At 40.7% G+C, this 14,292-nt stretch overlaps 1 protein-coding gene and 1 non-coding gene across 7 annotated transcripts in view; one reads left to right on the forward strand and one right to left on the reverse strand.

Annotated features, from left to right (window-relative positions):
• The window catches only part of CTPS2 (CTP synthase 2), a 109,715-nt gene that overhangs the window by 39,322 nt on the left and 56,101 nt on the right, over positions 1–14,292 (forward strand). The window lies entirely within an intron of this gene.
• TRNAC-ACA (transfer RNA cysteine (anticodon ACA)) lies at positions 4,486–4,558 on the reverse strand. The gene has a single exon. It is a non-coding gene; the product is annotated as a tRNA-Cys (tRNA).

The following is a 14,292-nucleotide window of genomic DNA, read 5'->3' on the forward strand; positions in this document are numbered from 1 at the left end:
TAGTATTTGCTATGAAAAGAAAGGCTTGTTTAAGTGGACCTGTACATCTCAGACTGTGTTGATCCACTGCAAGTGGAATCATGCTGTATGTGGCCTTTTGTGACTGGCGTCTTTCATTTAGCATAGTGTTGTCAAGGTCTGTCTATGTTGTAGTGTCTATCAGTACTTTGCTTCTTTTCATTGCCAAATAATATTTAATTATATGGATAGATTACATTTTATTTATCCGTTCATACTTTGATGAACATTTGTTGTTTCCACCTTTTGGCTACTGTGAATAATGCTGCTATGAACATTTGTTTACAAGTTTCTGTGTGGACATATTTTTTCATTTCACTTGGGTCTATACTTAGGAGTGGAGTTGTGGGTCATATAGTTACTGTATGTTTAATTTTTTGAGGAACTGTCAGACTGTTTTCTAAAGTGGTTGCAGCATCCTGCCAGCAGTGTATGAGGGTTCCAATTTCTTCATATTCTCAACACTTGTTATTATCTTTTTTATTACAGTTGACTTTTTTTTTTAAACTTCAGTTTATTTTTCTAGAGAAAACAGCGGTTCTTATACTTTAGTTTGCATTAGAAACACTTGAGGAAACTTTTCCCCCTTTCTGTGTTCATTTACTCAGCACATATTAACTGCAAATATACTGTGAGCCACATATATTCTTTCCTTGGGAAATGATTACAGTTGACTCTTGAACAACATGGATTTGAGCTACACAGGTCCACATATACATGGATTTTTTTTTTGTAACTCTCTTTTAATTAATTTATTTTTTATTGAAGGATAATTGCTTTACAGAATTTTGCTGTTTTCTGTCAAACCTCACTATGAATCAGCCATAGGTATACATATATCCCCTCCCTTTTGAAACTTCCTCCCATCTCCCTCCCCATCCCACCCCTCTAGGTTGTTACAGAGCCCCTGTTTGAGTTCCCTGACTCATACAGCAAATTCCCGTTGGCTGTCTATTTTACATATGGTAATGTAAGTTTCCATGTTACTCTTTCCGTACATCTCACCCTCTCCTCCCCTCACCCCATGTCCATAAGTCTGTTCTCCATGTCTGTTTCTCCACTGTTGCCCTGTAAATAAATTCTTCAGTACCATTTTCTGGATTCCATATATATGTGTTAGAATATGGTATTTATCTTTCTCTTTCTGACTCACTTCACTCTGTATAGTAGGTTCTAAGTTCATCCACCTCATTGTGTGTGTGTGTTAGTTGGTCAGTCATGTCTGACTCTTTGCCACCCCATGGACTGTAGCCCACCAGACTTCTCTGTCCATGGAATTCTCTAGGCAAGAATACTGGAATGGATTGCCATTCCCTTCTCCAGAAGAACTTCCCAACCTAGGGATCGAACCCTGGTCTCCTGCATCGCAGGCAGATTCTTTACTGTTTGAGCTACAGGGAAGTCTGTGGATTTATCCACCTCATTAGAACTGACTCAAATGTGTTCCTTTTTATGGCTGTGTAATATTCCATTGTGTATATATACTACAACTTCTCTATCCATACATCTGTTGGTGGACATCTAGGTTGCTTCCATGTTCTAGCTGTTGTAAATAGTGCTGCAATGAATATTAGGATACATGTGTCTTTTTCAATTTTGGTGTTTTTTTTTTCAATAAATATATACCACAATACTATACTCTTGACAGTAGGTTGAATTTGTGGGTGTGGAACTGTGGATATGGAGGGCCGACTGTAAAGTTATATTTGATTTTTTGACTACTTGAGGGGTCAGTACCCCTAAGCCTTGTGTTGTTAAAGGGTCAGTTGTATAGCCATTCTAGTGGGAGTGAAGTTGTAGCTTACTGTGGCTTTGATTCACATTTCCTTGATGTCTAAGGTTGTTAAACATCTTTTCGTATGCTTATTGACCACTTGTATATCATGTTTGGAGAACTGTCTATTCAGATCCTTTGCCTACTTTAAATTGCGTTATTTGTCATCTTATTAAGTTGGAAGTGTTTTTTAATATATTCTAGGTATAAGTTCCTTATTAGATACATTATTGACATTTGGGGCCAGATAGTTGTCCTGTTTATTGTAGGATGTTCAGTAGCATCCCTGGCCTCTACCATCTATATATCTGTTGTATTTTCCTCCCAACCCCCAACTGTGACACTAAAAATATCTCCAGACATTGCAGAACATACCCTGGGGACACAGGCAAAATAGCCTCCTTTGAGAAGCACTGATTTAGAGAAATCTAGGGGTTTTTTTGTAACTTTTTATTTTATATGGGGTATAGCCGATTAACACTTGTGATAGTTTCAGGTGAACAGCAAAGGGACTCAGCCATACATATACATGTATCCATTCTCCCCCAAACTCCTCTCCCATCCAGGCTGCCATATGACATTGAGCAGAGTTCCACGTGCTATGCAGTAGGCCCTTGTTGGTTATCCATTTTAAATATAGCAGTGTGGACATGTCCATCCCAAACTCCCTAATTATCCTTTGCCCCTAACTTTCCCACCAATAAGTGTAAGTTCGTTCTGTAAGTCTGTGAGTTTGTTTCCATTTTGTAAGTAAGTTCATTTGTATTATTTCTTTTTAGATTTCGCATATAAGGGATGTCATATGATAGAGAAATCTAGTTCTTTTCCTCTCCCCTCAGAACAGTCCCTTCCTTTCCTTATGGCAACCATTAATTCTTTTTCTTTAAAGAGTTATCTTTCCACTAAAAAACATACAAGTAAACACATATATTTGTAAGCCCCTACCCTTCTTAGATAAATGACAGCAGACTCTGCATATTTTTTCTGCCTGGCTTTTTTTCACTCAACATTCTCTGCTGGAGTGGCGATCACTCTGTGGAAGGATATAGAGATATTCTCCACTCGTTTTTATAGCTTGCAATTCAGACTATAATGAACCATAACTTCCCAGCCAGATGGTACTTTTAAGTCTTATGCTCAGAAGACTTAATACGAATGAAGAGTTCCTTATAAGGCTTTAATAGAAACATATTTCCTGACTAATGGCTGAAATGGCTGTGCCAGGCAAACATTGGGATTTCTTCTCTTAGAGAATACTTTGGGGTAGGAACTGACTTTACCAGTAGGTGCCACTGTTAGATAGCTTTAGCAAGGCTTATTCCTTGCCTATCCTTTACTGTGTGTGTGTGTATTTTTAAAATATTTATACACAGGATAAAAAAGTAAAGCCCTAAAGAAAAGGTATAAAACTGCTTTTTACATGCCCCTACCTCACCTCAGTTCCCTTACCCAGAGGTGACTACCTTCATTCATTTCTTTTGTTATTCTGCTAAAGATTGTGTGTGTGTGTATACAAACGCCTACCTGCTTACATATGTGGATATATGTTCCTTTAAAAATACATATGCTGGCATACCTAAGACATCATTCCCCTTGCATTGTACTCATCACTCCACTTCAGTGCACAGGGGATCTTCCAAATGCTTGCCTTGCTGTTAATATATGCATCATTCTTTATTTAAACAGTCTTATATTGATGAATATTTAGGTTGTATCCATTATTTGCTGCTTTAAATCATGCTGCAAATTAGTATCTGTACATATGTCCTTCTAGCCACACATACACACTTCTATAGGATAAATTCTTAGAAGAGGAATTGAGAAGTTGGAGGAAATGTACATTTACATTTTACATTTTGATAGCTTCTATACTCATGAGTGAGATGAGAACAATAAAACCTAATTGCTACTGAACATCTTTATGGCCTACAATCAGTTTGTTGGAGAAAAATAGCCTTAAGAGCCAGCATTTGTGAGGATGGGGAGAAGTCTTATTAAAGAAAAAGACTAAGGTAATAGAATCACCAGGCAGCAAACACCAGGAAGCCTCAGGAATCTCTTAAACTTGAGCAAATAACAGTGACTTACAGAAGGTAATAGCCATTCTACCCCTTCTCACTAAAAAAGTAAATAATTTGGAAACCAGGAGCCTCCTTTAGGATATATTTGCAGCTGAAATCTGTTTCATGGATATGGGAGAGAAAAAATAATTTTCCCTCTACCTTTCTAGGTTTTTGGCTGAGACCCCTGTAACAAAAGGCAGATTAACGGCGGGGATGGTGGGGCGGGGAGTGGTGAACAAGCAGAAGCTTAGTAACATGGATACCTCCAGTGTACCCAGGAAACCCTGAGTAACTCCCCAGAATGGCCCAAGCCACCATCTTAAGTACCATCTCCAGCTAAAGAGTAAAGAAGATGTTGTTATTTATGGGAGGTTTTCAAGGCAAAAGCACAGTAAACAAGGGTAAGGTTGTCATGCAGATTTAAGTCCATGCCTTCTCCATTGTTAAGAGTTTCTAGAGATCTGGAGTTATCTTTCTCTTCCTGGTACAGTGAGGGAGTGAAAGTGAAGTTGCTCAGTCGTGTCTGACTCTTTGCGACCCCATGGACTGTAGCCTACCAGGCTCCTCTGTCCATGGATTTCTCCAGGCAAGAATACTGGAGTGGGTTGCCATTTCCTTCTCCAGGGGATCTTCCCAACCCAGGGATCGAACCTGGGTCTCCTGCATTGTAGGCAGACGATTTTACCATCTGAGCCAGCAGGGAAATCCTGGTACAGTGACACCTTTACAAATGGAAAGTCAAAGTCTCTCAGTCATGTGCCACTCTTTGCGACCCCATGGACTACAGTCCACGGAATTCTCCAGGCCAGAATACTGGAGTGGGTAGCCTTTCCCTTCTCCAGGGGATCTTCCCAACCCAGGGATTGAATCCAGGTCTCCCACATTGCAGGCAGATTCTGTACCAGCTGAGCCACAAGGAAAGCCCTTACATATGGAGGTTTCCTTTATAAATGCAAATGTCTCTGACAAAGGGTAACTTCAACTCTGTTTTTATTTTTATTTTTAATGTTATTTGGTTTGGTTTTGCCTCAGGGCATGTGGGATGTGGGACCCTAGTTCCCTGCAGTGGGAGCGCAGAGTCTTAATCACTGGACTGCCAGGAAAGTTCCCACTAGGTTGTTAGAGCTTCTCCTCTGTCTGCTGTTTCTTAAAAAGAATCAGCCCACTATAATCTTTATGCCAAAGAGACATATTTTGAGGTAGCGAATTCTGCTCCCCTTCACGGGCCATTGTGACCTTCCTTTGGCGTGCATGATTAGTCTTATGGTTGCTTACTAAATCAACAGAGACGCTGGCATACAGGATATCTAAGAGGCATCTCATACACATCAAATGAGAAATGGTTTACTAAGAATGAAGGTAGACTCTGAGTCTGGAAGTCCCAGGAGAGAATGAGTAAAATTTATTTCATTGTGTCATTCCTCTGCTTAATCCACAGGGTGAAATAGAAGGCTCTGGGACTTTGCGGAATATTTAGGTTCTATTATAGCAAGTCTGACTTGTTGTTGAGTTGCTCATTCCTGTCCGACTGTTTGTGACCCCCATGGAATGCAGCACACCAAGATTCCCTGTCCTTCACTATCTCCTGGAGTTTGCTCAAACTCATGTCCATTGAATTGGTGATGCCATCCAACCATCTTATCCTCTGTCACCCCCTTCTCTTCCTGTCTTCAATCTTTCCCAGCATCAGGGTCTTTTCCAGTGAGTTGGCTCTTCACATAAGGTGGCCAAGGTATTGAAGCTTCAACTTCAGCATCAGTCATTCCAATGAATATTCAGGGTTTATTTCTTTTAGAATTGACTGGTTTGATCTCCTTGCTGTCTAATGAACTCTCAAGAGTTTTCTCCAGCACCACAGTTTGAAGGCATCAGTTCTTTGGCAATCAGCCTTTTTTATGGTCAAGCTCTCACATCCGCACATGACTACTGGAAAAACCATATCTTTGACTATAACAGACCTTTGTAGGCAAAGTAATGGCTCTGTTTTTTAATACTCTATTTAGGTTTGTCATTGCTTTTCTTTCCAGTAGCTTCACCTGCCTTCTAGATGATGCGTAACAGGAAAATAGCTGTAGCTGATTTGTATTCTGACTCTGTCTCAATCACATGGATGCTGCTGACACCCTTGACTTTGAATTTGCCTTCAGATCTCTCCAGTTCATGTAGAAGATAGCTTGTGGCATTGTAGAGTTTTTATTTAGAATATTTTTTACTTTTGAGATCTATATAGGAAGAATGATCTCAATCTGATGTTTAGGGATGTGGATATGCATACTTTTTAGCATTTCTTTTCTATTTATTGAAAATAGTAACTGTAAACACTTGAATTTATGTTAGCGATGGAAAGAGAATCTGAAAACAGAATCCGCATTCAAACACATCAACACAGACTTGTGTCAACTAAAAGAAAATTCAGGAGATTTCAAATAAGAATTTCTTTGGAATCTTAAGAATTGCAGTTCAGGAGAATTCCCTGCCAGTGGTTAGGACTCCACACTTCCACTGCTGGGGGCCTAGGTTCCATCCCATGTTGGGAAACTAAGATTCCACAAGCTGTGCGGTGTGGCCAAAAAAAAATTTCCAATTTGGGAGACACAGATTTGGGTAACCCTAAAATTGTGTGGCAATGGCACCCCACTCCAGTACTCTTGCCTGGAAAATCCCATGGACGGAGGAGCCTAGTAGGCTGCAGTCCATGGGGTCGCTAAGAGTCAGACATGACTGAGTGACTTCACTTTCACTTTTCACTTTCATGCATTGGAGAAGGAAATGGCAACCCACTCCAGTGTTCTTGCCTGGAGAATCCCAGGGATGGGGGAACCTGGGGGCTGCTGTCTGTGGGGTCGCACAGAGTTGGACACGACTGAAGCGACTCAGCAGCAGCAGCAGCAGCAGCAGCAAAAGTGTGTTATAAGGAAGAGAAAGAGTCAGGGCTTATAAAGACAAAAAGCCAAGATGTTAAAAGTTTCCTGGTAAGAATTGTGATGTCCTCTGATGTGAATCAGATAATATTTGCCCTTGAGGAATCATAAGTTGTTTTAGGGTAGGGGTCCAATACGTTCTGGCAGGTGTTCTGAGGCTGAATCCAGCCTTTGTACCCCAACACTGAATTAAATCTTGGAGACAGAGTTTTGGGCAAAGTAGAAAAGAATAGCTTTATTGGTTTGCCACGCAAAAGGGGACACAGTGGGCTGATGCCCTCAAAACTGTGTTCTAATCTAGGGGGAGTAGTGAGGTAAGAAGTTTTACAGTAATGGTTCAAAGACGGGGTAGTCAGCTCGTGGGCAGTCTTCTGATTGGTTGGTGGTGAGGTAAGTGGGAGTTAGCATCATCAGTCTTCTGGTTCCATCAGGTCTGGGGTCTAGTGCTTGTGGGCAACACTCAATTAACTTCTCCCAACTGGTGGGGGTTTCCATGTCTGTAAAACAACTCAAAAATATTGTTCTGTGTATCCCTGGAGGGGGGACCAGGACCCTGCCCAAGGCTGCACTATTGTTTCTTTTGACTCTTTCTCCCTTCTCTCTGCATCCCCTCCCTTCCCTAATTAGCATCTGTTTGAACCTGCTCACTGAAACTCAGGGAAGGTCATGGAGACTGAATGAAGCCTATTTCCTGTAATCAAGAAAGGAGAACACAGAAAAGGAGCCCGAAAGGGTCCTGTTCAGTATCAGTTCTGATGACTTCATCAGGTCAAAAGGTCAGATTCCATCCAAGCTGACATGTGCATAAGTCATACTTCCTTAACGGCCTCCTAGCTCCCTTTTAGAGAGTTCTCTCTGTAGTACTGACTCCGTGTTGATTTTCCTTTCATACATGTACCCTTGGATGGTAGTCTTGGTGAGGAAAAGTGAGAAATGTGAATCATTTTAAGCAGATGCAAATGGAGACTTGAGATTGTGGCATTTGATATTATTTCAGTTTTATTTATCATTGATTTGACTTCTTTTACCCCTTTTTGATCCAAGGATTTTCAAAGTCAAAATTAATATTATATCTGACACAGTAGATGTGTGATAGAGTCACATATAATAAAAAATGGATTCAGGTGTGTTATATATTAAGCATAATTGATGCATAACATTTTCCTACCTTTAGTTGTAGCCCTGTTTGAATTATTTTCTACTTTCATTTATTTTTCAACAATTTCATATGGAAAGCAAATTAAGAGGGTTAAAAAACCCAGACAGCCACTTAGAGTAACCTTCCAGGTAACTTTTATAACTTTGAAGACTGCTTTAATTTCGAACATATTATAATGAGCATCTCCCAGCTAACAAAGCAATCCTAAAGAAGTCGTTTGGAGCTTAGTTTGGGCTAAAGAAGTTTTTTCCTATAAAAGTAGCTGTCAGGAAGACAGCTATACTATGGGTAAAATATCTTTTTATGGATCAGTCTGGGAGCCTAATAGTCATTTAATCCTGTCTCTGTGGGGACTATAGGTTCAGAGTTGATATCAGGCTGTTGGTTGGCCATAGTAACTATTTTCGATCTGGGAAAGAAAATTCTTCCAGGCATGATGGCTGCTGCTTAATGGCTAAGGCTTCTTGGGAGTAAGCCCGCATTAGTGAATCAACAAGGGTAGTCCATAATTTTAACAATGGCCAAATGACTAAATGAGTACTTCAAAGCTAATGCATTTTAAAGCTTTTGTACCTTTAGCTCAATGGGAAATGACTTGGGAATAGATATTTCAACAACTTGAAAGATATTTTTTTTGCAGTAGAAATAACTGGATTCTAGTGAAAAGAGATTATTAAGAAGAAAAAAACTCACTGTGCATTTGGCGCTCATCCACTTAAGTACCGTCCTAAATATAGTGCATTACAAATGAGCAGCTGCCACAACCCTACTTGCAGTTTAGTTGGAGACACAAGACGTAAACTTGTGAAATGTAGAAACAAATGTGTGGACAGAATGTGAGTACACCCTCAGTGCTACGAGCCCTGACAACCAGGACTTCTGCCGTGAGAGTGTTCTGGATCTGTGCCATCCTTTATGGCAGCCACTAGCCACACTGGGCTATGGAGCATTTGAAATTTAGCTAGAGTGGCCAAGGAACTGAATTTTAAGTTTTTAAAATTGATTTAAATGTCAATAGCCACTTAATCTAGTGGCCACAGTATTGCACAGCACAGGTAGGCCTTGAATAGTTAAGAATTCAGGGTTTGCGGGGGAAATACTGTGGGTTAAAGTAAGAAGGTAAGATTGTCAAATGCTAGGAGACTTCATTGAAAGGAGGGGAGGCATATGTAGGCTGGAATGTCTAAGATCTGGCCGTAAAAGAGCATGAGCAAAGCACATTGCTCCTGGCGGGAAGTGGAAGGAAATAAAGGAGATTGGTGCTAATTTGTGGAGGTCCTTGAGTATTAGTGTCAGGATTAGTCCTGAAGGCAACAGGGAATGAGTAAGAATAATGCCTATCAGCTGTGACGTATCTTCCAAATACTGAACTCTTGCTGAAGCCTTTCCAATAGAAATGGGTGCTTTAGGAAGATTCAACTAGTGGAAAACAGAGGGATGAGAGGGAAGAAAAGACTCCAGGCAGGGCATAAATCTGCATCACAATCTTACCCTGTTGACTGTGCTTTTCTTGGTCACCGCCCATAACTGACTCTCCCCACCTTCAACATCCTCTTGTCTGTAGTTGAAGTTGGTATTTAAGGTGAGGGTTTTGGACATTTTGGTGAGTCACTCAGTTTTCCTGGGTCTCTCCCATGTATTCACATTATTAAACTTTTGCTTGATTTTCTCCTGTTAATCTGTCTCATGTCAGTGTAACTCTTAGACCAGCCAGAAGATCTTAGAAGGGCAGACAAAAATGGCCTCCTTCTTAACAACTTGATGTTGATTTGATGTGTTTTCTCTCTTTTTCAACTTCCCTGCAAGTTCTCTTTAACGTAGCTCCTACAAATCCCAGTTGAAATACTACTTCTTAGGTTAAGCCTTTCCCTGGCATAATTCCAGAATCATTGACTTAGGATCTCAGAGGTCTGGAAATTTGTATATCTTATGGCATCTTGTATAATGCCTTGCCTATAGTAGGTGCTTTACGTATGTTGGAGTTGAAAGACATAGTGTGTATTTACTATGTGAGGGGCTGATTGAGATTGAAAACATAGACAAAAATGGGAAGCTAGCATGACCTAAATATTAGAACTCAACAAAGCATGTGCAACAAAAAATAAAACTCCAAGCTATAGACTAATGTTGGTTATTAATAAAGATGTAAAAACCTTAAATAAAATGTCAAAGTGTCTATCCCTTAACAGCATTTAAGGGATAATCAGTCATGACTGGATAGTGTGTTTATCCTGGGAATTAAATTGATTAATGCATCATATTGATCAAACAAAAGAGTGAACCCCCATATCATCACAAACACTAAATAGGCAGTGTATAGTATCTATACCCTAGTAGTCACAATCTCATAACAAACTTGAAACGGTACTTCAAATGAGAGAAAGAATATCTTTTAACAAAACAGTACCCAACCATAAACTCAGTGGGGAAATAAAGATCTTCCTCGACTTATGCTGGGGTTATGCCCTGAGTATTGGAAGCTGAAAATGCTTTTAATACACGTAACCTATTGAACATCATAGTTTAGCCTTAAATGTGTTCAGAACACTTACATTAGCTTACAGTTGGAAAAACCATCTCACACAAAGCCTATCTCATAATAAAGTGTTGAAAATCTCATTAAATTGTTACTGAACCAAACTTGGATCCACCTGCTTGATGCACAGCACAGCCAGTCTACTGACACCAGGTTGTGCTGAAGGATGGGAGAGCATTTATTTGCAGGCCTCCAAGCAAGGAGAATGGGCAGCTTGTGCTCAAAAGACCCAAACTCCCTGGTGACTTTTAGGCAAGGGTTTTTAAAGCTAATATTATGGGTGAGGGTCATAGGGTGCCTGATCAGCTCACGGACATTCTTCTGATTGGTTGGTGGTAAAGTAACAGGATGGTGTTTGGGAATCTCAGTCATCAGTCTTCTGGTTCCAACCAGTCTGAGGTCTACATGCTTTTGTGGTCAGCATGTACTCAACATCAGCAACTTAGTTTCTGCAGAACAGCTCAAAGATATGGATCAGATTGTTATCTGTACCCTTCAGGGGGAACTAGGAGTCCTGTGACTATTGTTTAAGCTATTATTACCTTCCTTGCTTGACTGCTTTCTCTTTCTGCATTTTCCACTTCTTTAATCATTGACTGGATCTTCTCTTTGAAATCTGAGGAAGGCCTAGGAGATGAAAGCTTTTTATACAAACAAACAGGGGACACAGAGGGGCTTGTACCCAGGAGGCCCTTTCAGAGTCCTGCTTGGTTTCACAATGTATTTAATACTGTACTGAAAGTGAAAAACAACGGTTGTCTGGTTGCAGAATGGTTGTCAGTGTGTCAATTGTTTCCCCTCTTGATGGTGTGGGTGACTGGAAGCTGTGACTGCTGCCACCCAGCATCACGAGAGAATCATACTGCATATTGTAAGCCCAGGAAAAGATCAAAATTCAAAAATTGAAGTACAGTTTCTACTGAATGCACATTGCTTTTGTGCCATTTTAGGGTTGAAAAATGGAAAGCTGAACCATGGTAATTTGGGTACCATCTGTAGTTGGGAGATTCCTATAAAAACCATAGATGAATAAAAGATGTACACTGTTGCAACTAATGAAGCAGGTAAAATGAAGCTGATGAATGCTGTCTGAGGAGTGAAGCTGGCACTCTCCTACCTGTTTGTGGAAATATGAATCAATACAACTTTTTGGGAATTAACTAGTGAAAGTGAAAGTGAAGTCACTCAGTCGTGTCCGACTCTTTGCGACCCTGGGGACTGTAGCCCACCAGGCTTCTCCGTCCATGGGATTCTCCAGGCAAGAATACTGGAGTGGGTTGCCATTTCCTTCTCCAGGGGATCTTCCCAATCCAGGGATCGAACCCATGTCTTCCGCATTGCAGGCAGACGCTTTAACCTCTGAGCCACTAGATGGTCTCACAAACCATAAAAATATTCATTCTGTCTGGTCAGACATTTACTTCTCAGAAATTCTCCTAAGAAAACCTGATATATTGACAAAGAAGTGAACAGGTATTCACTATAACATTAGTTAGAAGAATCAAAAATGACAGTAATCCTAATGGCCCACAGTGGGGAAATAGTTGAGACCATTAAGGGGTATCCCTACAGTGGAGTATAATTAATCATTAGAACTGTTTAAGGCTTTTGATGCTATGAGAATGCTCTTGTGTTGGATTAGAATGATACAAATTGTGTTTAAACATTCCCTCATGGTGTATAAAAATCTTTGTTTCTTGGTGGAAGGGTTATAACTTGTTTTTCTTTTTCTCTGGTTAAATTTCTGAGTTTTGAAATAGCTTCTGATGCATTTCCCAGAATTTAGATAGTTGTATGTTCTGACTATTCAAAATAAAAAGGAGGATGCAAAGAAGTTCATTGTGAAAAGCAGCAATATGGTATTTTACAAAAGTTGTCTTTTTATTAAAAATTTTCTTTAATTCTTTTTGATGGGCTTCCCAGGTGGCACTAGTGGTAAAGAATACCCCTGCCAATGCAGGATACGTAAGAGACGTGGGTTTGATTCCTGGGTCAGAAAGATCCCCTGGAAAAGGAAATGGCAACCCACTCTGGTATTCTTGCCTGGAGAATCCCATGGACAGAGGAGCCTGGCATGCTATATCCATGGGGTCACAAAAAGTCACATGTGGGTTTGATCCCTGAGTTGGACACACATTCTTTTTGATGGGACACACATCCACAGGGTTGAAAAATCAAAAATGTATAATAAAATATGAAATCAGAAGTGGTTCTCACACCTCTGTCCCTCATCTGCCCAGTCCTTTCCTTCAAACCAAGCAAGGGCTTGTGTGCTGTCTGCACAGAAAGCCAAACTCTGACAGTAAGTATTTGCTGTGAGTTCAGCTCAGTTCAGTCACTCAGTTGTGTCTGACTCTGCGACCCCATGAACCGCAGGCCTCCCTGTCCATCACCAACTCCCGGAGTCCACCCAAACCCATGTTGGTGATGCCCTCCAACCATCTCATCTTCTGTTGTCCCCTTCTCCTTCTGCCCTTAATCTTTCTCAGCATCAGGGTCTTTTCAAATGAGTCAGCTCTTCGCATCAGGTGGCCAAAGTATTGGAGTTTTAGCTTCAATATCAGTCCTTCCAATGAACGCCCAGGACTGATCTCCTTTAGGATGGACTGGTTGGATCTCCTTGCAGTCCAAGGGACTCTCAAGAGTCTTCTCCAACACCACAGTTCAAAAACATCAATTCTTTGGCACTCAGTTTTCTTTATAGTCCAACTCTCACATCCATACAGGACCACAGGAAAAACCATAGCCTTGACTAGACGAACCTTTGTTGACAAAGTAATGTCTCTACTTTTTAATATGCTGTCTAGGTTGGTCACAACTTTCCTTTCAAGGAGTAAGCGTCTTTTAATTTCATGGCTGCAGACACCATCTGCAGTGATTTTGGAGCCCCCAAAAATAAAGTCAGCCACTGTTTCCACTGTTTCCCCATCTATTTGGCATGAAGTGATGGGACCAGATGCCATGATCTTAGTTTTCTGAATGTTGAGCTTTAAGCCAACTTTTTCACTCTCCTCTTTCACTTTCATCAAGAGGCTCTTTAGTTCCTCTTCACTTTCTGCCATAAGGGTGGTGTCATCTGCATATCTGAGGTTATTGATATTTCTCCCGGCAATCTTGATTCCAGCTTGTGCTTCTTCCAGCCCAGCGTTTCTCATGATGTACTCTGCATAGAAGTTAAATAAGCAGGGTGACAATATACAGCCTTGGTGTACTCCTTTTCCTATTTGTAACCAGTCTGTTGTTCCATGTCCAGTTCTAACTGTTGCTTCCTGACCTGCATACAGGTTTCTCAAGAGCAAGGGTTTATTGCAGGTGCCAGGAAAGGGAGTGGGAGACAAACCTCAGATCCTCTCCAACTTGGTCTTCCTTTTAAAAGGCAAGAACAAAGAGGCTGGGGTTAGGGCCTTCCCTAGTGCTCCAGTGCGTGCTTTCACTACACCGGGTTTGGGTTCAATCCTTGTTTGAGAACTAAGATCCCACATGCCATTTGGTGTGGCCAAAAAATAAATACTGGGGTTAATCATTGTCTCGTGACATTTGTTAATCACAGTTTCAGAAGTCAAGATGTCTAAGGTTTCTGAGTCTTTGGCCAGCTGATCCTGAGGAGGGGATGATCTGTTAGCTCATCTTGCCCTGGAGAAACCACCTGAATGCTTTAAGGATGCTATCCACAGGAGCACTTGCAGTCCTCTGACTCTGGTTGATTAGTGTTCAGATAGCACAGGATTGAGCTCAGAAGGGATGAGAAAGGGAAAAAAGATTTTTTTTTAATGTTCTACCACTGTTAAGATTTATGTCTGCTTTATCTTTACTTACTTATT

This window comes from Budorcas taxicolor, chromosome X (assembly GCF_023091745.1).
Source record: "Budorcas taxicolor isolate Tak-1 chromosome X, Takin1.1, whole genome shotgun sequence".
Lineage (NCBI taxonomy): Eukaryota > Metazoa > Chordata > Mammalia > Artiodactyla > Bovidae > Budorcas > Budorcas taxicolor.